This window comes from Lagenorhynchus albirostris, chromosome 5, assembly GCF_949774975.1.
Source record: "Lagenorhynchus albirostris chromosome 5, mLagAlb1.1, whole genome shotgun sequence".
In the NCBI taxonomy this organism is placed as follows: domain Eukaryota; kingdom Metazoa; phylum Chordata; class Mammalia; order Artiodactyla; family Delphinidae; genus Lagenorhynchus; species Lagenorhynchus albirostris.
Window position 1 is genome coordinate 58,869,345 of NC_083099.1, and position 24,430 is coordinate 58,893,774.

At 38.1% G+C, this 24,430-nt stretch overlaps 1 protein-coding gene across 2 annotated transcripts in view; it reads right to left on the reverse strand.

Moving 5' to 3' along the window:
• PEX5L (peroxisomal biogenesis factor 5 like) overlaps positions 1–24,430 on the reverse strand; it is a 247,278-nt gene that overhangs the window by 171,426 nt on the left and 51,422 nt on the right. The window contains exon 1 of one of the 2 annotated variants that reach the window (XM_060150054.1): positions 11,479–11,544. The exons of the other annotated variant lie outside the window; for it this stretch is intronic. The gene's annotated coding sequence lies outside the window, so the exon portion shown is untranslated. Of the gene's footprint in view, positions 1–11,478; positions 11,545–24,430 lie in introns of those variants that run through there. 2 annotated transcript variants of the gene reach the window in all.

Consider the following 24,430-nt stretch of genomic DNA (forward strand, 5'->3'; position numbering starts at 1 on the left):
CATTTGCTCCTTATCCTTTTTAGGATCCTTTTGTTTTCTTTTTTACACTTCTCACTCCCCCCGGCCCCACATCTATGGGGTTTAGGAAGTCTGTCTGCAGAGCCAAGAGGGGTTTGTTCATTCTCTTTCTCCTCTCCTAGCATTTGGATTCTCAAAGGCGAAAGTCTCTAGCAGAACCATGAGAAGGGCTCCTTCCCTCCATCTATATCCTTCCAGTCTTAGGGGATATATCAGAAGATTTTGTGATGTGTATCATATATGTATATACATGCACAGGACAAAGGCAAAAAGGGAGGAAGAATGTTACACACTTGGGGTGCTTCAAGTTGTTCAGTATGAATGGGGCATGGAGAAGGATAACAGGGTAGTCAGGGACTGGACCATCCCTGGCCTGCAAGCCCAACTGAGGAGTCTGTGTAATATGTGGGAGGCAGCGAGAAGCATCACTTCTCTCTGTGTCTTGAGGGTCTGTCACCTGTAACCCAAGCCCAACTGAGGAGTCTGTGTAATATGTGGGAGGCAGCGAGAAGCATCACTTCTCTCTGTGTCTTGAGTGTCTGTCACCTGTAACCCAAGCAGTGTTGGGGTCCATGCATGTCTTGTACGACTACTGTGGTTCATAAAACCACAATGGAAGGATTTTAAATCAAGTTCCTTGGAGTCTGGATGAAAGGGTAAGATTGCTCATTCATTTAGTGAAAGACAAATTTCTTCCATTTTTTTTAAAATGCAGAGTTCCTAAGGTTTTATATCTTTAGCTTAAAAGTTTAAGAATAACTAAGCATGTTTGTGAGCTTCAATTTGTTTTATTCTGTACTAAACAACTTGATTTAAAAAATCCATCAGCTGATGCACCATCACTCATTTCTTTGTCAGAAGCTATTCCCATAGTTCACAGAAATTAATGGGTCAATTTTGGGGACACATTTAAAGTTTAAAGATAAAAGCTGAGAGTGTAAGGAAGTGATAACTGGACAACCTTTGACTGGAAGAAAACTACTTCCATGCTTAGTGTTTTTCTACAAGAATTCATTAATTATTCATTAATTATACAAATGAGATAATTTAGTTAGAAAAGAGTGATGAATGAACATTTCTTTCTATTCAGAACCTCTAGCACAAAGCCGAGATGGTACATTCTCTCACCATTTCTTTAATAAGTCACTTATTCATATATTTCAAGAATGAGATCATTTGGCCAAAAAATACTATGATGAGGAATAAATAACAATTGTATTGAATGAAGATTTGTGTGTGCATGTGTTTTTCGTAGATCACAAGATAGGAAGTGGTACTCACCCTGTCTGGGGGTAGACCATGTGAAAAATTAATGACTAAAAATGGAAATGACAGAATTATAGAGTTGTTTTGAAGAAAGAGAAGGAAGCAATGGAGCATTACAAAAAAAAAAAGCAGGTTTGCAAGAACTGTGTTTCTGTCAAACCTTATAGATGCAGTGCCAGAATAAGAGACACATTCCAAAGGCGGGGATCAGAGAGTGGGGCTGAGCAGAAAGGAAAAGACATGTACTGCAAAGTCTGGATGGGAGAGAAATAAAAGCACAACCACAGAAGTGACAAGGTCAGGGCAATGGCAGAGCACAGGCATCTAGGTCCAAAGTCAGAAGAGAGGAAGGGAAGTCTACTCTCTAAACTCTCTCTGCTGTTTAAGTATCAAAAAAAAAAAAAACCAACAACAAAAAAACATTGTACAGTCTTTCTGTTCCTTAGTCATTTTTATTTATCAGATTTTGAATTTGTAACATAAATCTTTTCAGTATAAATATTTCCACCCACAACTGTTTTTCGAAGCCCTTATGACAATAGACACTGATGGAATCAGTAACCAGTGAGTCACAGGCAAGGTTCATTAGACAAAGCGCTGGCAACCCATTCAGAATGGACCGACTAGGCAGCTAGATGCTGAACTGTGGGCCGGGCTCACAATCCCCAAGGCCAATTGAAAGGGAGATGATAAGTTGATCCAGGTGCAGAAGACCTGGGAGATGAGCTGTGGAAAAACCCTCTGCTTCAACGTGGAGGAAACACTCTGCTAAGCTCATTAGGGGCATCTTAGGAGATTCAAATTCCACTTTTAAAACTGGGAAGTTGTCACAAAGTTTGTGAGAACCTCGTTATGAAGTAGGAAGCATCTCATATAAACATCCTTTCATAAAAGCTTATCAGACAAATTTAATAGAGTTAGCTGTGCACTTGAAAGACACACTCCTCTCAAGTGATTTCTCTGGATTGACTGGCATGCCTAGCTTACCAGCATGAGGGAGTTTGGAAGAAAGGCTAAGGAGCAGTTGAATTTAGGAAGGCAGTTATAGGGATAGATGAATGAAGCCAGGACGAGAGGCTGCAGACCCGAATTCTAATAGTCCCTGTGATACAAAATAACCTAGTGACACAGTCAAGCTACTTCCCTATCTAAGACTCAACTTATTCTGGTTGAAGTAGAACCAATATAATCAAACTTCTTAGCAGCAGTGCCCTTTCATCACCCAAAGCTTGTCTGCGCACCTGGGGCCAACTTACTCTCTAAGGGGTGACGCCACGCGCATGAACCCCCTCCTCTGTTCAAAGTGGCTGGGAACGGGGTCCACGGAGCACAGTTTTAAAACCACTGGATTAGATTATCTTCTGAAATTCCTTCCAGCTCTAATGTCTACAGTTCTCAGACTGACCAGATGAATCTACTTAAAACAACACCAGCACCAACAAAACAAAACAAATTCCCCAAACACAAAACCAGTAAAAGCACAACAAACCTTCCACAGTGAAAGGGTGAATGGCTTATTTTCAAGTTGTGTTCCAAATGGCTGAGTTTAAGCATTACTGTCCCGGCCTGTTATTTTCATATATCACATCATTTTTACATTCAGCATGTCAGCTCACGTCATTTCAATTTTGCATTTATTTTTCTCAGTGACTAAACATGATGCCAGCACTTTTCCCCATTAGATTAAAAAAATGAGCTATTTGAAAATTACTTACATCTATATATTTTTCCAGTCTGAAAGTCCAGTTTTTTATGCTGCATCTAATGAACATAGGCTGTACATTAATATCTTAAAATAAAGACATATAATGGCATTTAAGATATTTGTTGAACTTGAAGTGGTAACTCGTGGTCTCTCTTTTTCAGTGGTTACAGTTTTTCACTGGGCCCTGTGGATTGCATTACTGTTTGCAAAACTGGGGAAGAGGGACTGGTGGAGGAAAGCTGGGTACTTGCTACTCTGCAAGGCGGGTACCTTGTTTACTCTCTGAGTTGCTAAGTTGGTAAGACTAGGAGGTAGTAAAAGTCCTGAATAGGAACTATCAGCAATACTTTCTCCACTTACAAATATCTGACCTACTCATTTTATCAAATGGGGATTTTTTACACTTTAGGTAACAAGTTCCCTTTTGAGGTACTTGAACCTCCGGGGGACTGAAGACCATCTGACAATTATATCTTTTTATTTATTTATTTATTTAAGTTATTTATTTTTGGCTGTGTTGGGTCTTTGTTGCTGCGCACGGGCTTTCTCTAGTTGTGGTGAGCGGGGGCTACTCTGTTGCGGTGCGTGGGCTTCTCACTGCGGTGGCTTCTCTTGTTTCGGAGCACGGGCTCTAGGTGCGTGGGGTTCAGTAGTTGTGGCTCACGGGCTTAGTTGCTCCGCAGCATGTGGGATATTCCCGGACCAGGGCTCGAACCCATGTCCCCTGCATTGGCAGGCAGATTCTTAACGACTGTGCCACCAGGGAAGCCCTGACAATTATATCTTAATGTCTATTGTTTTAATCAGATCGACAACCAGGTTAGGTTAGTTTTCAAGGGAGAGGGTGTAAAGCAGGAGAGAAACGGGGAGAGCAGAGGCCCACTTGGGCCCATGTCGGCATCCTACTCTCCTTTGATCTTAGAGTCTCATGAGTGTAACAGGTCACAAACTGGAACCCCAGGGCTGTATACAGAACCACACTATTTTGTTTGACTACACATTGCTATGAAATTTAAAAACTGGTTGTAAACATTTAAAAAGCAGCAGATTAATTGCTTCTCTTGAAAAATTAGTATATGTGGTGATCCTGAGCCCATTTTTCAACAAGATGGCAATCAGCTGGGGCTGGTAGGTGCTGCTTCTTCTAGAGGGGCCAGCTTGTGACATTAGCCACTGCCCTCCTCACTCCCTATTTTTCTTACACACAGTCTGTTCCCCTCATTTCTGTACTTGGTTGATCCAAGGAGACATTTGTATCTATGACCTCAGAATAGACTTTATTGTTTAGAATATACCTCAGTCCTGAAGAAATCCAAGGGGATTCTATATACTAAATCTAAGGCTTTTACCATCAACTCCCACCACTCACCCACCCCAGTACCTGACATGTATAAAGCACTTATTTCATGCCATGAATTTTGCTAAGCCTTTGTTTACAGCAACTTATTTATCCTAACAACTACTTTATGAAGTAGATAGAATTTTCCTCATTTTATAGCAGAGCAGCCTGAGGCTCAGAGAGGCTGGTTAATTTTCCCAAGGTAATATAGCTACTACATGGCTGTAGCCAGTTTTCATTCAGATTCCTGACTGTGAAAGCCTCCCTCTTAACCACTGTGTAACAACTTTGCTATATTCACAATGGCCAACACGAGCAGTGGCAGAGGAGCCAGGAGCCCCGAAAGGGCACCAGACTAGAGTAACTGACAGTATCTTACAGAAGGCATGCAAACTGCTTACTAGGAAAACAGTGGGAATAAGCAAAGTGAAAATGTGACGCAACAACCAACTCAACGTTCAGGAAGTGTGAGCTGCTGATGGAAAGAGCATGAGACAAAATAGCAGTGGTCCCGGATTCTAGACTTGGTTCTGACCAAAGGAGGCTGAGCTGGACACAAGGCTCTTCAGAGGCGCATCCCCATTTGAACCTCACAACAGACATCTGAGCCAGATGGTATTATTCCACTTCACAGATGAAGAAACAGAAACTCAGAGAACTTAAATTGCTCACTCCAAGGTCTTCCGCTTAGTAAGCGGCATAGCCAAGACTAGAAACTAGGACGATGGCCTCCTACTTCATTCATTTCAGGTGTCTCCTGCCTGCCCCTGTGTCACGCTATAAAGAGCGACCCTCTACATTTTTTTGCCTTCTATCTTCAGATCTCAGTAATGTGTCAGAAGACTCTGAAATTAAGATATTAGGTCTGCCCTTTCTGTTTTTCCTAGAGTCAGAGGTGATGCCTAGGGGTATCAGTATACTAAATTGAAATGCATCAATTCAAAAAACCAAAAAAACCTCTCAGCACTGTGAGTTTACAAGGAAAAATAAAGTAAGATATTTTGCATTACTGTGATTTCCACCCCTCACCCCCTTCTCAATTACCAGTAACTCAGAACTATTTTCATATTACTTGACACAAATAGGTAATATTTAGGAATAAAAGATGGGTAAAAATGCCTTTATCCCAGTAATTTTTCTATTTAACCTTGTGCAAAACTTTCCCCTTGCCTTGTACATTTATTGATGATAAATAGCTTTGCTGACAAGATGGCACTGATTGGACTACAGTCCAATCAGTGAATCTCTGTTTACTCCAATGCTGATTTCAGATAGATAGCAAATTTGAAAAGCTTTGGCCTCTCTCATCACACCTAAATATGGCTTATTTTCATTGAACCATTTCTCATCTATCAATCTTTCCGAGGAAAATGCTAATGAGCCTATGTCTGCTGTGAGCATAATGGGGGCAACCACAACGGCATAATGTGTTTGGTCCTTCCAGCGTCTCACTGTATCCTGCTTCAGAATCTCCAGGCTGCCCAGCTTGTTTCTTTTCTGCAAGTCTAAAGGGGGTTTCTGTTCTTGGTGACCAACATGGGGTTCCAAGAAGGTACCCAGGGAGAGTGTTATACATGACGCCAAGAGACAGGGTCTCATGCTTTATAAGCTTTCTCAGAGGTAAATGGGATATGACTTATATTTAAATTAAGTCACCATATTGATATGGCAAAAAAAAGCACTGGCCAGATGGTGCTGAGTACAACAAGGCAGTGATACATATCACCCCCATTCCTTTTACTATTTATGAGTCCGAGAATCAGGTCAGCTGCTTAGATGGTGGTATGACCACACTAACTGGCAGCAGAAGGAAGCTCAGTATCTTTTCCTGTTAATCTGTTTTTCTCATTCTTCCATTTTTCTTTTACGTTGGCCTATATTTTCCTCTTTAGGATGCATTCCCACAATGACCACTAGGATAAAATTACAATCCTACTCAAATGCTTATGTGCTACTGGAAACACAAGGGGGTGGCGATACTTTGTCTCTTCTTTTTCTTTAGAGAAAAATCACAGAAATTCTAGTTTCCATTGCTTTCTGCTCGGGCTTCTCCTACAAATTTAAAAGGAGACTCTCACAAAGGTTTTGGGCTAAGAAAGGTATGTGTTGTCTCTCCCTATGGTACCTCTCACATCTGGTCAAGGCCCTCTTGGAGGAGGCTGTGTAGGGACGGGAAGGGTGAGTGGATGGCAACAACCACCCTTCAGCTCTAATTTTGTGCACATTTGTTTTGAAGGACTTTTCTCACCTAATAAGCTATAGGGCCCAAGAGGGAAGTAAACTGTTAAGGAGTGTTTGTGGAAAAGATTATCCCTGTGAGGGTTCAATAAATAAATACTGGCCAATTATGATACTTCCTAGTAGACGGTTATTTTATATAATTAGAGTACTGAAGCAAAACAGCTTTTTAATGCCCACCTATGGGATGACCAGTAATGGGTGACCGCAGAGAGCTATATAGGATGATAGATGGTGTACTGGCTTGCACATTGGGAGGGAAGGCTGGCTTCCAGTCCTCTCTGTGTACCTAAGCAGGGACTCGGGGGAAACTCGATTCACCTTTCTAGATCTCAATGTTCCTGTCTGCTGAATTGGGGTTGTGTGGTGGTGTTATGGACTGAATGTTTGTGTCCCCTCCAAATTCATATGTTGAAGCCCTAACCCTTAATGTGTCTGTATTTGGAGACAGGCCTGCAAGGAGGTGATAATGGTTAAATGATGCCTCAAGAATGGGGCCCTAAAAAGAGGAAGACACACCAGAGCTCTCTCTCTCTCTCTCTCTTTCTCTCTCTGCCATATGAGGATGTGAGGATAAAGTGAGAAGTTGGTTATCTACAGGTCAGGAAGAGAGCCTTCGCCAGAAACCAACCATGCCAGGCTGTTTATCTTGGACTTTCTAGCCGCCAGAGCTGTGAGAAAGAAATCTGTGTTGTTTAAGCCACCCAGTCTATGATATTTTGTATGGCAGGCCAAGCAGACTAATAGGTGGTGATGACTAGCTACTTAAAATGACATAATGGTTATAAATTCATCTTCTTACAGAAACTCTAAGAGCTGGGAAGAGAAGAGTAGTATTTTACAAATAAGGAAACACCTCAAATCACAAGACTACCACAAGAACACAAGGCTACTAAGTGGAATTCAGTCAGATGCAAACCTGGGTCTTTAAGGCACCTTTAGTTGTAAATGTCCGTGATTTTCTTGTTTTCAGCATCATTATACTGGATGTCTATGAATTCTAGTTTTTAGGTTTCCAGGTAATGCCCAGTTGAAGAATGTCAAATTTATCACAGGTCATACGTATGCTTTTTCTCTTTAGAACTGCAAGAGTTATTTCCTTTGACCCGGCCATTCTCAAAGTATGGTTTGGGACCAGCAGTGGGAACTGAGGACTTAGAAATCCAAATTCTTGGGCCCTACCTCTCGACCTGCAGAATCAGAAACTCTGGGGGGTGGGTGGGACCCAGCAATCTGTGTTCTGAGAAGCCCTCTAGAGGATTCTGAGGCTGCTAAAACTTGAGAACCATGGTTCTAGTCCATATACACTTGTTCCCTTTGTCATGGGTTGACATTTGACATTTCCCCACCTTATTGCACTGAAAGATATGCAGCTGCAACTCTGAGTCCTACAGTCAACTAAATCTACGACATACTGTGAAAACTATTTTGAAAAATGCTTGAACCTACAAGTGTATCCCCTTTATAGTGATAATATTCTATAATTTTGTGTCAGCCTTGGTTACCTCCTTTAAGTCTGCTTGGAATTTGAAAACATTTTAGAAAAAAAGCTATCTTGGTGAACATATCACAAACCTTGAGTTAAACTGACTCTATTCTAATTAAAAATAGTAATTTAAAATAGAATTAATTTATAATTTATTCAAAGTGGCTAATGTTTTTAATCACTTACTCAAGGTACTTGACCATCTACTCCCCCACTCCCACCCCTGATATCTCAGCAACTTCAAAGAAAATTCTTTTGTACATGAAATCTATTCCTAAACAAGACGCACCCCCTTCCAGTCAGGAAAGAATATTTTAATAAATAATAAGAATAATCCAAAATCCATATTTAAAATTTCTTTTAAATATGTATTTATTCTAGAAAGCCAAATACAGAACTAATTTTATATATTTTATTATAATTATATGTATATAACAACTGTATATATGTCTATTATATATGTTATATAATTATACACATAATGAAATATCTGTATATATTTATATCAAATGTCTGGGTTTTAGAGGTATAAAGATTTTTATCTAATGCTTCCTTTGATTACTTTCCTATGCTTGAAATTTGAAAACTCTAGGGATTTTTGGAGAATATGGACTTCAATGCCAATGTGATACATTTATATTTAAATGACTATAGAAGTGTGTGGGTGTGTGATTACATATTATATGGCAGCTCCTATTACTTTAGGACATCAACACTAATCTAAGAATTCTCTGGAATGTTTTCATGTGTATCTCAAATAAATCTTGCCACTAAAATTTCACAAAAAGAGAAGCACAATATTGCCTTTTAGAAGAAAACCTTACACATTTCCAAAATTACTTTTTCTTATGTAGAAATAACACAGAAATCACCTTTAACCCCCCTGAATGTGGGCAGCCAGAGTGAACAAAATCCTCATACTCTGGGCTGCTTCTGCTATTAATTTGCTTACATAAGCAAAATTGTGGGCTTTCTGTGGAAGTACAAGACTGGCAAATCACAGGACTGATAAAACGGCATATAGCTTGCACAGCATTTGTAGAGCAACAGCTTCTGAATGACAGATTAAATGAGCTTAGTAGACTTCTGCCCTTCACAGCACTCCAACTATTTTATTTAAAGCTTTTTGCAATTATATGAAGATTGACTAACAAATTTCTACCATGTTTCTGAAAAGACACAGGAAGACTAAATTGAACATAAAGATTCCTTCCCCCCTGCCAAAATATATATAACAACTGTGAGATGAAGCACTATTAGAAAAAAGTGTTTTACCACATCCACACATAAACACACATACACTTTTAAAGTTGATCTCTTAAACTTAGGAAGAATTTTTTTTGTAGTGTTATAAAGACTAATTAGAGTGTTTTCCCAAATATTTTTCTTCGAGATGTCAACGCTGTCATTGTTTCTACCTAGGATTTGTTCATTACATCAACACCAAATAAACCTTCCCCAAAAGGAAGGACTACTCTTACTGCCAACAGCAAACACCAAAGCCAACTCATATTCATAATTACTCATCTTTTGAGACATGTTTTGACATGAATGACTCAGCAAAGCTGGGTCACTGCCAACTGGTGCCAACTGGTCCAACGGCACCGGAGGAAACATGATAACTACAGAGACAACAGTGACTGAGAAACTGAATCCTCCCTCATTTGATCCAGGCAAGAAAAGTGTTATTTTCTGAAGAAGCAGGAAAGTGCATTCTCTTTTTTAAAAGATTGCTAAACAGTTAATAAAATGTGTTTAGGCACAACAATATAAATTTTGTGAAAAGTGCCACGAGAATAAAAGAACAATGACTCCCTTTTCTGAATCCCCAAATTCACTTAAAACAAAAAGAAGCTTTAGGAAAAACTAAAGAAAAGAAAGAAAGAAAACAAAAGCAGCTTTGGGGATAGAATGATAGTAAAGAAGTACAAAAACAGTAGGAATTTAACTTCTACATGATTAAAGAAGAAATAAAAAGTAAAACTTCTAATTTTAATAGAGAAATTTATAGGTATATATGTTCTCATAATATACTCAATTGTATTTTACTAGTTCATTTGCCAGGGAGGTCCAGTCCTTTCATCAGAATGCTAGTCTACAGCACAGGATCTATGGGAGATGGAGATCACACACCCCAAGTAATTAATCTGGCATAGTTAAAATGATAGCTAATAGCCCAGCAGAGCACTCAGGCTCCAGTCCCACTTATCTTATTAACCGAACTGACAATTTGGCGCTGAGTAGAAACATAGGGCCATATCCAACACTCTTCCACCCTGGTTTACTCAGGAGCAGGAGGAGAGTGAAGATAAGGCAAGAAAAACTTGAAGGTAGTTTGAATGAACCCTGTAGTATGGACATACTCTGCACCTCCTGGGGAGATGCTTTGTTCAGTTTTCCCCAGAAGACCACTTCAGTTACCTTAATTATTCCAGGCCTAATAAGTTAATTGTTTCTGGTTGCTATCTTCTGATGGTCATTTTTCCTTTTTTCAGAAATAGACACAATGGCTCCTTTAATGCAATCACCACGATGCAAAACAGACTGCATGATTGATTAGGAAACTGTCTAAATTCAACTTGGCTTTCTGTTACTTGCTGACTGCCTTCTTTCTAACTTCTTCATCTGCTCAGATTCCTTTGAATTATTTCTCTGTCTCCGCCTGAGCTTACAACAGAATCAGAGCCACTTACACATGAAATAGATGTGCAGTTATCTTGTCTCCCTGATAATTAACAAAGACGTTAAGGGCTAATGCCAATTCAGTGGCACGAGCTGGATACCTTCCATTACCTGTCATTGTTTATGGTATATTAAGCAGTTTTCATTTCACCTTATGGGCCCATATGAAATATAAGCTAGATGTTTCTCAAATCACAGGCAGTATTAAAGAATATTAAATAGCTTCTTTTTTTGTTTGTTTTTAAAAAAAGTCTCTAAATTTACTGCAGACAATCTGAGAAAGTAAATTGGGCAATATGTTTAAACTTCTCAGTTTTTTAATGTCTTATATCCCTGTCCTCTTAACTTATATTTATTGTCTTACACTAATAGTAGCATTTCTCATTTTCAAAATAATTTACTTTCTGGTTCTTATTTAAATATTTTTTTCCAACAAATTAGCATTGTACTGATTTCATTTTTCAAGTGGGGCTTTTAATTTCCAAAAATTCTCTTATCTTGCTCTGCTTTATTTTTCATCATTCTTACATACAGGACATACATGTTGACATCATGCAGAAGTCAGTGCATCAGAGGCGTTAGACAGGGAGGCTTAGCTGCTTTCAAAATCTATCTTATTATGCAGGCCTCAGTTAGATGAGCTAAGCTAATATAGCTTCCAGGGCAGGGCTGAAAGCTCAAAGGGCTTCAGTTGTCAAAAATCTACAATGCAACATTAGAAAATGTATGTAAGCATTCACTTACCTGCTTTTGATCAACAATTATTTTCAGGTCTTCATCACTGCTTAGTTTTCCATATCCTTTTTCTTTACTTTTCTTGTGAAAGAATAATTTTAAATGATCATTTAGTTTCTTTCCATTAATAATGTTAATTCCCACTTAATACTTTTTAAAGATAAAAGTCTTTTCTTAGCTTTGTTCACTAGTCATAATACATCATCTTTATGCCAATCTCTCATGGACAACAGAAAATATCTTTATTAAACTGCTGGCTTCTGCTTAGCCTCTCCCATCCAAATTATACTTTTAATCCTTCTCTGAATATCGTTATGCTTCCTTTCTTTCTTCAATTGTATATTTTTAGAAAAGATTCTTTAATAATTCGAGATAAATAAGCAACTCCTTAAAGAGTCCCAGCACATTTTTCTTAAAGACTGAAACTGCATTTAGTGATTATATTATGCTTAAGATTTCAACTATTAAATGTTTTATTTTAATCCTTTATATATTTTTAAGACTAAGCAAGAATAACACCACTCAGGTAACGAATCTTCAGATTTTCTGTATTTGCTTATAAATCTGATGAAAACTAACATTGGCAAAACAACTCAGAAATAATTTTAAAAAGATAAGTAAAATAATTTTCAAAATTAGGTAGTTTGAAAAGTTGGTAGGGTACGGACCATTTTAAAAAATGTACTTTATTGGCATTTTCCCCCATCTATCTTCCCCATAGCAAAAGTTCATAACTTCATAAGTTAGAAAATGACATAGATCATTACAACCATTTTACTGTTGTGTTACAGGAGAAAGATAATACATCTGAGTCTTTTCTTTTTCTTTCTCCCAGTGCAATGGTTAAACGAAATACCATTTGGAATGACAGTTGCTTCCTCATAATTTCAGAAACATAGTACCTTCATAGAGGACCAGTAAGAAAAAGAAAAGAAAATTCACTACATAATTAGCTGTAATCCAAGGTTATTATTTTTAAAAAAAGCAATTCTTGCTCTCGGTATTAATTATATCAACTAGAATTAAGGGAATTAAAAATATTTCTTATGTTTGTATCTACTGTGCCATATTAGGATCCTCATCTCATTGGGGGAAGAATTACAACCTTCAGCGAACATGACATAAATCTTCTTTATACTGTGGGAAACGATTCTTGTCTGTTTTTTCCCCTATAACATTTCAAAAACAGATTTCCATATTTCCTCCCCAATAAACATACCTCCTATTTTTGTGGGTTGTTTTTCTGTAATAAAGATATTTTTCTGAATCTTCAAGTATTAGGATGCATAAATAAAATCTGAATTCTCATTCATATATTAATGAGTTTAACCACTTAGAACAGAACAGATGGCCACAGTATTTCTCTCTATTATTATTCTTGTCCTCATTTGAGGTTCCATTTCAGGACTGATGGAAAACAAAAAGAACAAGGTTGGTTTTGATCAAGATGGACTTCCTTCCTACCACTTTGCTTTAGTACACTGGTTGCCATAAGATATTGTCCAGAGACCCTCTAATGCAAAACATTAAGAAATGCCTTTCTGAATATTGATCTGTATACTTACCAAGTAGCTCATGTGCATGACCCGACTTCTGGACAAAAGGACATTAAGTAGAGGTGGAATGTGGGTCTTTCCATCCATTTCACTGTCAGACATCCCAGAATTCTTTGCACCAGCGGCAGTGGCTTCATTGCCAGAACTTGCTGACCAGAGAACCACAGATCTTGCCCAGCAGCAGTATTTATAGTGTACCACAATAATCGAAGTATCCCTGAATCACTGTCTTGACTTTGTAAACATTGTGAAATTTGGGGTTTGCACAAAAAATTATTGAAACTAAAATTTCTTCTTTTCTAGCTTATATCCAAGTATATGTTCCCTGACTGCTTTTCTAGTTTAATGCTCAAAAAACCCCTCCATCTATTATTATACACATTTTTATATTTCATCTCACACATATGGACTACTCAGCTTCTCTGTCATAAAAGCTTTCAATTCTCCCTTTTCAATGTCCTGCCCCAGACTTTCTTGTGATTAGCAAATCACTGCTAATAGATATAACAATGTCGGCATTCACAGAACGTAATTCAAGATCGCCATTTCTGCCAATACCAGATTCCACTTTTCCAGTTTAATCCCAACTCCCTATCTGGTTTATTACTAAATTTTACCAGGAAGAGGCTAGGGAATGAGATTATATCCCCAACTATTGCTAAGTAGAAGTTGGCACTTTCCAAGAGTGGGGGAGGCTCTGGGCTTGCTCTTAAGCCCCTACTTTCCGAACAGCAGACAACTGTACACAGAGTCAGAAGCCTTCCAGTTTTACTCTAGAGTTAAGCAATATTTTCTAGCTCACCCCATAACCCAGGGGGATTAAGCCTTTTCTAAGCCATAATGGTTATTCGCTCACTTACTGCTTATTTCTAGTGCGAGTATAATCCTCTTTCAAGCACTCAGCTTCCCACTTTGACTGCTTAGATCAGCCAGCCCAGGCCGGGGTCTTCAGCTCTCCTCCCTCCTCCCAGCCGGGAATCCCTGTCTTCTATCTCTGCACTTTGTCAAGCACAAAAAGCAACTCCATAGTTTCTGCGTGGTCTTTCACATCAGCCAAAGGACTGAACTAGAAGGAGAAAGAAAGCTAACCTTCCCACTGTCCAAGCGTGAGGAGGCAGGGCTTCTGTGGGAGGAGAAGCCCGAGGGTAATCACTTCCTGTGCTCCGCCCACCTCCCCTGGCAGCCACTGGGGCTGAGGATTTCAACTGAGGCAGTAAGGTTAGGCCCCTGTCCACCTCAGCCTGAGCATGCTGCTTGTGGAGAGCCGATTTTGTGCACTGCTCCCCTATGTGCAGCTGAGGAGGGAGCATCAGTGCAGTGAAGCTAAAACAGTGCAGCTGAGGAGGGAGCGTCAGTGCAGTGGAGCTAAAATAGTGCAGCTGAGGAGGGAGCATCAGTGCAGTGAAGCTAAAACAGTGAGGACCTCGAGGTGGGAGAAGTGAGGAAAGGAAGGAAATAGTCATCATTTGCTGAGAATGCCTCCCTCCCTGTGAGAAGCTTTCAGCTCAGGATAAGTGTCCAGTCTCTGAAACTCCAAACACAGTATCTCCCCTCTCCCTCACACATTATGAACCCTTTCTGAGTAACTGGTAGGAAAACTATCTAGTTATTTTTTAGTACTGCCAAATTTTTTAATACCACTGAATCAGAGCTGTTGTTTTCTTAGGAACATCGAGCCTAACTGGTAATCTTTCCTCTCTGTAAATGTTCCACCAGCTCTCCTTGACCCTATCTACCTCCACAAAAGTGAAACAGAAAGCTGGGTTTATTCACTTGAACTAAATAAACCATAAAACTTGGAAACTGTATAGGAAAACCATATATGGCCACAGACATAGAATGTATTATATAAGGAAAATTTGCAAGTAAGTAACAAAACAATAATGAAATTTGATGGGATAGAGACCTGACAAATGAAGTACGCAATGTTCATTTTAGAATAAGAGTTATGAGTTTATGAAAAAGTAAGAGTTTTAACTGAAAGCTACTAGTTGTATATGGGTTGAATTAAGAGGATTCATCATACTCACTAGGAATGGAATATATAAGGGAAGTTTTGAAAAGGAAAAGGAACACATGATTTAATTAATTGTACAAATTAGCCTCAATGACAATTTTTGCCTAACTATAGATGTCAAAATAAATATAAAGGTTTGCATATAAAATTACAAAAAATATTATGACTATTACTTATTTAATACTGCAATGTGATAAATAGTAGACCTGAATTTATTTAAGCAAATGTTAATGAAGAATAATAATATACACAAAAGAAGCAAAGACCTTCCTACACCCTTTGTGGTTGTCAGTATTCAGTTCCTATCTTATTTTTCCTACCTTCAATCCCTTCTTCACGACCACCTTCTTTCCTGCAGCCTGCAAAACTGCTCAGTTTTCCCTGTTCTAAAAGACGACTTCCTCACATCTGCTTTCCCCTAATGACATTCAATCTCTCTTATCTCTTTACCATCAAGCTTGAAAGAGTGGTCCGTGCTCACTAGCCATAGTTCCTTCCTTTCTCTTCACTTCTAAACCAATCACAATCAGGTTGCAATTTACTATAGTTGCATTCTTGACGGTCACCAATGGCCTCCTAATTATCAAATTCTCTAGCAGCCCTTTTTAGAACTAACTGTATGAATTAGTCCCAAATGCAACTTATGATTGACTATAGATGTCAAAATAAATGCAAATATTACTTCTTTCAGTGGTCAGGTCTGTATCATGTATTTTCAGAAATGTCTTTGTTGTTATTTACACCGTTACAGCTGTTACATGGTGTTGCCACCAGGTGAATAGGATATCAGCGAGAGGGGGGAGCACATACTGTGCTAAGAAGATACTTGCTGAGTTTTAGGTGTCTGTGGAAAGTTCATCCAAGTGGAAAGATCCAGTTGGCTGCTTGGTTATATGGATCTATATTTTTAGAAGAGAGATAGGGCAAGACATATGGATTGATGGGGATAAATAAAATTGTAGGAGTGGTCGAACTCATTAAAAAAGAAAATGTAGAGTCACAAGAGAAGAGGACTAAGGCTGGAGTCATGGAGAATCATTACATTTAAAGAATGGTCCAAAGAAAAGAACCCAGTGAAGGAGGCAGAATAGGAGTGGCCATAGGTTTAGGAGGAGAACCAGAATGCAGTCCAAGGAAAACAAGTCATAAATGGTGTCAAATGCTGATGAAAGGTTAAATAAGGAGAACTGCACACTTTCACTGTATTTGACATTTTGGAAGTCATCAAGGATGTTAGGAACAGAAGAATTAGTGAAGGTGGAACCAAGATTAGAGTAAATTAATGAATATATTGGTGGTAAGGGTGAGAGAGGACTTATTTTCCCTTAGAAAACTTGAATAAAAAGGGAAAGGGGAAAATTTGTTAAGGTGGTAGATCTCATCTTAAGTGTTCTTATGCCACAGCTTAAAAAAAAAAGAGCGAGAGAGAAAGAGGAGCAAGAATGCTAGTGAAAAGACAAAAAATACAGAGTGAGAATACTAGGAAAGTTATAGTTTTTCCCCATTTCCTTGTGTAAAGGTATTGAGTATGTTCATAGTTCAAGAAGGAGCAGTAATGAAAGTGAAAATGTAGATACCAGAGGGTGAAGGGGAATAATTCATGAAGTAAGAAAGTAAGAACAAAGTGCTTTTGGAGAAAAACTGCATGTTTCTCTTTCAAAATTTACAATTTTGTGGTATATATTTACATAAGAAAAATCTAGAAGGATATATAACAAATATTAAAAATCCTTTTCTCTGGGCGATGGAATTATGCATGATTTGTGTGTTCTCTTTATACTTGGCAGTTCTTTTTGGAATAAGAATGAATTTCTTTTATAATAATAATAAGAAAGAAAAATATGATTGCTTGAGAGATCTATACAATTGCCAATAGAAAAGACTCATTTTAAGTCTACTTTGCAGAAAAGCGACTGGGTCAGGGCTTTACCCGTCCTTTAATATGTTTCTGGAGGGATAAATACTAGTTTTTTTTTTCTTTAAATGTAAGTTTCATGGTACAGTTATTGCTTCTGTCCCTTGTGGCCAGTGTGGTAGGATGGCGAAGTGGATGTTTTGTTTATTGTATTTAATATGTCCCTTTCCTCTTCACTCTCCCTTATAATATCAGCTTTCAGTTTTTGATATTTTGGTCCCATGTCCCTCCTTTTTTTAAAAGATCCGCAATGTCAGCACATCTACCAACACCACTGCTGTGGGAGCCAAAGAAACAATGAAAGGAGAAAACAGAAAACGAGGGAGGAGTTTCTCCCTAAAGACTTGAAATAAAAGCTTGAGAGTTTCTCCATTTAGGACATAAGCCTGGACAGACCTTTTAAATAGAAAGTAGTCACCTTACCAATTAAAAGGACAATTTGCAGATCTTTTATTTTTCTCATAGATGGAGGAAATCAACCTTCTGAAGGGGAAATTCATTACAGAGAATTATTTGCAGAGGTGCTTATTACACTTGGCATTTTTCAAGAACTATTTTTTTTCTTTTTTAAAGACATTCACAGTTGTGTTCTCCCCCCATCAACTGTGATGTTATGGAAAAACAAAATAGCCACAGGGTGTAATTTTTTAGTTTCGGGCCAGGCTTGAGCAAACATAACATATGGTAATCAAACTCTGTCCTAAAGGTATATTGCTGGGTGAAAAAAGAAATGCAAGCACAACAAATATGTTGATGCATTTTAAACCATGTTTTAAGTCATATGCATATGACCAGATATTTAGTAATTTTTTGATTTTAAGGCTAAGTGTAATTGGGAAAATAGATATTCCAGTTACTTACTAGTTGAACAATAAAATGGCAGTGATGCACATTATAATTTTCACTATAGCCTTGAAGACCCTCCTTAATGCTGCCTTTCCTATCTTTAGAGTGGCTCTTGGTCTATAAGAAAATAACCTGAAGAGTTTTAAAGCTTCTTAGAATATTTTCTATTTTCCAGGTTTTTCAAAGATGAGAATTCTCCAACATAAATATCCATTAAGGTTGCTCAATCTTATGTCATTGTACGATGACATTTTCTCAAGAACACAAGTTCAGTATTATTAGGTATGCACCTTCTTACATATCTTTTCCAATATTTTATCATAAGAAGTCAAACATACAGCAAAGTTACAAGAATTTTACAGTGAGCATCTATAAACTTACTACCTAGATTCTACCACTAACATTTTACTATACTTGCTTTTTGCATATCTGTCCATCTATCTGCTGATTTTAAGGCTAAGACTAATTGGGAAAGTATAGTACATATAGTATATACTATTTTTAAAGTATAGTACATACTATCACAGTTTTACAGATTCTTTCCTCCAAGGTTTATTTAATTTAATTTAATTTTAAAACTCAAAAAGCAAAACCATTGGTTTAGTAAGCTTCCAAAATAAGAGCACTAAAAGTTTAGGATGTGTTAACCCTACAGCAAATCATTACTTTCATTTGAAAAGCAAATCAGCGAACTGCATTTCTAGTGCTAGTGATAGGTCCTATCACCAAGATTAGGGAAGAGGATTTCTGATCAAAGGGCTGGGATTTTTATAGCTCTCAGTCAAAAACAAGTGATCAAACAACTCAATTTTCTGAGACGAATACAGGGTGTGATAGGCAGTTCCCGTTGATTTTAATCGTCGTCCTTAATTTCATATTCTTTGATCATCAGTGTTTTCTGAAAATAACTTCACTTTACTCTGGGCTATGCAGTAAGTATTTACCTCTGGTACATCCGACAAAAGTAGCAAGACTCAGGCGGGGCTAAGATGGCTAATGGCTACTCAGAGGGGTTACACATGCTCTAAGGAATAGTACAGTACTTGGGTGGTTTATTGAGATTAAGTAGGCAGAAAACAAAAAATTAAACTTGAAATTTCAGTTATGTCAGATGCAGCAATGTTCCACATTACTTTGAGGACAATAAATACACGCTTCTTAACCCTCCCTCACTTCCAAAACCAAACAAAACCACATTCAAAGAAGAAAAACAAACAAAAAATGATATCCTACTTAACAGGAAAATTCTGAGTCCAATTCTTTCATCTGAAAGGTTCTTGTCTCTACAAAAATCATTTTCTCATCTCCTCTAGACTAGGCTCTTGAAGCTGTAAATGCAGTGGTATATCATGTAATGACTGATACATAAAAATTGTTTCCTGCCTGCTGAAGATGACTGAAAAATGATATATATTTCAGCCTACTAGATTTCTCGGCATTATGTGGTATTGGTGCTATTTCCGCTATTTCCAAGGCAAGGTGAAACTAAAAGCACTCCCATTTGGCAGTTTTACCTGTCATCACTCAAAGAGCAGTGCTGGAGTGCTTGTTGGTGTAAGACAGGTAAGGGGCCTGAGAGAACTGCCATTATTTTGGATCCTCAAATGGTAAATAAACACTACTATCACATAAAAAGTTTCCTTTCCCCCAAAAAACTAATAAGAAGACAAACTATGTATTCTATATTTTTGCAGCTTGAGAAGAATAAGAAATAAGCTCTTTAGAACTCAAACTGTTACTTGATGCTCTGCTTCTGATCCTTATTGACATGATTTCTTGTTGTTATATGCATTGGCCCTACCAGACGGGGGCTAGAAGCGTGTTACGCCAAAATCAAAAACAGTACTTATCACTGGCCTCTCCAGTGGCTCCTTTTCCCTCTCACTGGTGCACTTGGTTGGTGCACCTGGCATCGCACACCTGCTAATGACTTCTTTATAACCACTGATCTGGACATGATGATTTCATGTCTTTGTGAGAGAAAACAGCAATCTTTTAATTTTAATAAAAAGGAAAGAAAAAACTTGCTGCCTCTATAAGCATTCTGTTTGCCAGGTATATTATGCCTCTATGATGCATAGATGACACTGATGACAGTGCTTGAGAAAAATTTGTCTATGAAATTTTGTTTCTGACAAGTGTCAATCCAAAGTTTGTGCTTCAGCCAGAAAATCTGTGCAGAAAGTTGAAGTTGTTTACCATTAAGCTACAACTATGTGACTCATTGACTTGTAACCAGCTTTTTAAAAATTATAGCTAACATAACTTGAGGATTTTTTTTTCATATGAATCTACACACAGCCACAACAGCTTAGAATATATCTTTTCTCTCCCTGAGAGTGATATTCCCTGGAGGTATAGCCCAATACTCTTACCTCTGGGCTCTCCCCCGTGGCCTTGATAACCTCAGGAATCCTAACACAACACTACAGTTCTCATCATTTCTCCATCAGTCTCCTGATGGCTTCTTTTGTTCATCCCTTTTCTGCAATGGCTTATAAATTCATTGATGACAACATTATAGATAAGACATGGAAATCCCTAGAAGGTAGGCAGGTCTGGGTTCCCATTCATCTTTGTCATGGATAAAGGCTTCTGGGCAATTACTTGTGCAGGGAGCTCTTCTAAGCCACAGGATGTACAGGTGCAAGAAAGATCTGGGCCATGGACAGCTCATTTATCCACTGGACATGTGACAATCAGTTAAAAGATTAAAACAGCAGAGTCCAGGGGACATGTAGCCCTTCACACACTTTTTGACAAACGTCAACTAACACCTTGCTTGATATAGAAAGTATTACTGCTAATGAGGGGAAAAATAAAGTGGCATAGAATGAAAGGCAAAGTTTACATAGTTTTATTTATATAAAGTATTGTCACTAACCACCTGAGATCAAGTATCCTCTGAATCCTTGGCTCAAGTAAAAAGGAGTCTGATGGCTAGAAACTGTATATTTGAGTTATGAGGCAATTTTTTTTTAACTTGGGAAGATGCAAGGTAGAGTGTGTGACAATGTCAGACGTTCAAATACTTCATGAGTTTGTTTAGACAAAATCGTATTAATTTAGAACAAGGGTTGCTTCATGTTGATGCATGATCAACCTTTTAGCACTAGGCATGCTAGATTCAGTCAATACAGTTATGTGATAGTAATCACAAAAAGAGTAATAGGTAGTGGATCACTCCTGACGTCTTCAGAAAATATGACATCCAAAAATAAGCACAAATGCATACAAATACACATGGCATTTTTTGCACTTTGTTGATTTTTACAGGAAATTCCATATGACTTAATCAGCTGATAAGAAAGAAATGGTTTTCAAAAAATAAACAACTATAAAACCTCCCTTATTTGGTGATGAGATAAGGGATAGAGGGAGCTTCTCAAATATGGTAATTTATTTTTCCTTGGCATAAGTATGGAGTATATTCATTTTGTTCTCGTACTACTTTAAACATTTTATATATATTGTATTTTACAATAAAAGTATATTACTAAACTTTTATTTTTAATACATTCTATAGATTCAAAATATCAATTTTTTTTCAATAAAAGAGACTTGGGTGTCATGTCTAAGGTGATAATGGAATAGATTTTGCCATATTTTTGGTCTACTTTACCGCTATATTTTGAGCTTCCTGAGGTCAGGGGCTGTGTTATTCACTCATCCTCTAAGTATTTTTGATCATCCACTATGAATGTGCTGAAATCTCGGGCTCTAGAGCCCACAAGGGAGGTGTGGTCCCCTGGTCTCGGAAAGCTCAATGCCTACAGTGGAAAGGAGGTAATTAAGCAAGCAGTTATAAACTTGTGAGGAACCTATGACAGAGGAGTCTGGAGATGTGAAGGAGACCATGGGACTTCACTTTGTGTAAAGATCAGAGGATGCCTGGAAGAGACACTGGGATTTGAATGATGAGGACAAGCCATCCAGGTGGAAGAGAGGGCATACAGAGGGAAGACCAAAGTTAGGAGGTGGCAGGGTCTTCTAACATCAGAAAGGAGGACGGTGTGGCTGAAGCAGAGTTGGGTTTTGGGAGGATGATCTCAGATGAGGCTGCAGAGGAAGGTGGGGTCTTAAATCACATCTTTATGTTAAAGGCAATGTGTAGCCACGCAGGGCTTTAAGCAGGAGAGTGACATTATCAAATCTGTGCTTTAGGAGGCCTACTCTGGCTTAAGTGTGGGAAATGGATTGGAGGAAAGAAGAGTGGAGCAAGGAGAGCAGCTGAGGGCCACTAAAGTGGTCAGTGAGTGTCAGCCATGGAGTCTTTTACAATTGGTGTGTTGTTAGTTGAGAGCTGACCACACACTAATTCTGACATGCTTAATTCATCACTTTGTGTACCATAAGATTACTTTTTCAATACTGGCAACTATAAGTGATAAAAGCATCTGTATTTTCTGTAGTCGGGGATTAAATTAGCAGTGAATGGGCCTACAAACAACACATTCTAGGCACTCACTTATTTTGGTAACATGTAAAATTATTTTAGGAAAAGTACGATGAAACAAAAATCTTTTGAGAGATAGAGACAGAGATTGATAGCTAGAGAGAAAGAGAGAATATATTTTGACTAATATAGAAAAACATTTTGCATTTAATGAAGGATATTTTTGCACTCTGTAAAGTTCTAAAGCAATATCTAAACTTTTCGTTTCTTGCTATTTGACAAAAACAAAGGGAGTCTTTAAAAAAAATACAATGCAAAATTTTTCAGTACTGCAGAACAACTAAAAGGATTTATTGTGATTTTGGACATCAACAACAGGAATTCTTTATGCAAACCTAAGAAGTGAACTGCCCAGGGAGTATAAAATATTGAAAAGGAATGTATTTACTCATTGCTTCCATTGCATTTCACTTGTTTTTAACTTGTCAGAGGATAAAACTTTATAATGGGGGAAAGCTGGAGTAAGGTGAGGTAGAGTAAGGTAGATTCAATCACAATATTTATCTTCCTCCTCAAAGTTTCTTTGGGGATTCTCGCAACTTAATGAGACACTCCTTTGTTATTTATATTTAAAAATAATTACGTTACATGCAAACTACTGAAGGATATTCACATGTAAGCAAACCTCAGAGCTACAGAACAGACTTCTTTCTATAAGACCACAGCATCCCAGTGAATATAGATCTTCTTCCATCAGTTCTAACCTTTGCATTTTTCCTTTTTTTCCTCTTCAGGAATCAAACCCAAATCTTAGATGCTTGTATTATGGAGGTCGTCACAAAATTATAAAGAGACAATGAGAAAGACTCCTTGAACAATACAGAGCAGAGAAATTTTAGTGAAAAAGAGCATGAAGCTTATATCAACTTGAGAGCCCTGTAGGGTCTCTTTGAAGACTTTTCTTGCAATCTCCAATTAATACGTGAAGTGAACACTATATTGATAACACAGTACTGAGAGACAGAGGCTGGCTGCAGCTCAATTAATTTAAATACATCTTTGGAAGTAGATGTAGACTTTAATAAAGAGTCTTTAAAAAACTCTGCACTCTTGCAAAATCGTCCTGGGTAGGCGAGTGTGAGGATTTTAGAGATGAAGTGAGGCTCCAGTAAAAGGAACAGCTGAATTGCCATGGATATAGGACTGTGCCCCACATGGACAAGGCTTTTTAAGATTATAAAAACAGAAGCTTCTCCTTATAAGAAACACTAAAAAAAAATTTTAAAGTGCAGAAGTGTGTTTATCACATTAATGATGCTCAGTAAACATTTAATGAAATCCTTTTGCTTTATAGCAAAAAGGAAAAGATTAACAACTCCCATTACTCCTAAACACTCTTATTCTCTCTTGTTGATGTCATCCCCCAATATTTATACACAGACGTACACATATACATGTGTATAAATATATATGCTTATATATATGTATATATACACAAATGTATTTTTATGACGTAAAAGTGGATTTCTTGGGTTGGCCAAAAAGTGCCTTCAGTTTTTAAGAAAAAATAAAAGACACATTTTTCATTTTCACCGAGAACTTTATTGAACAATGTATTCACCGTTTTGTTCCACTACATTCTACCATTTTTCAGGCAACTTCATAATTCCATCTTTCCAAAACTTTTTATCTTTTTTTGTTTTTTTTTTTTTTGCGGTACGCGGGCCTCTCACTGCTGTGGCCTCTCCCGTTGCGGAGCACAGGCTCCGGACGCACAGGCTCCGGACGCACAGGCTCCGGACGCACAGGCTCAGCGGCCATGGCTCACGGGCCCAGCTGCTCCGCGGCTGTGGGATGCTCCCGGACCGGGGCACGAACCCGCGTCCCCTGCATCAGCAGGCGGACTTTCAACCACTGCGCCACCAGGGAAGCCCCAAAGCTTTTTATCTTTTTGAGCAAAGGACTGTTCCAGGTGCTTTTTACAGTCTTCCAGGGAATTGAAATTTTTTCCAATAAGAGAATTTTGTAAAGACCGAAATAAATGGAAATCTGAAGGTTCAGTGTCTGGTGAATACGGTAGATGAATCAGAACTTCCCAGCCAAGCTGTAACAGTTTTTGCCTGGTAATCAAAAAACATGCAGTCTTGCATTATCCTGATGGACGATTATGTGTTTTCTGTTGACAAATTCCATACGCTTTTCGTCAAGTGCTGCTTTCAGTTGGTCTAATT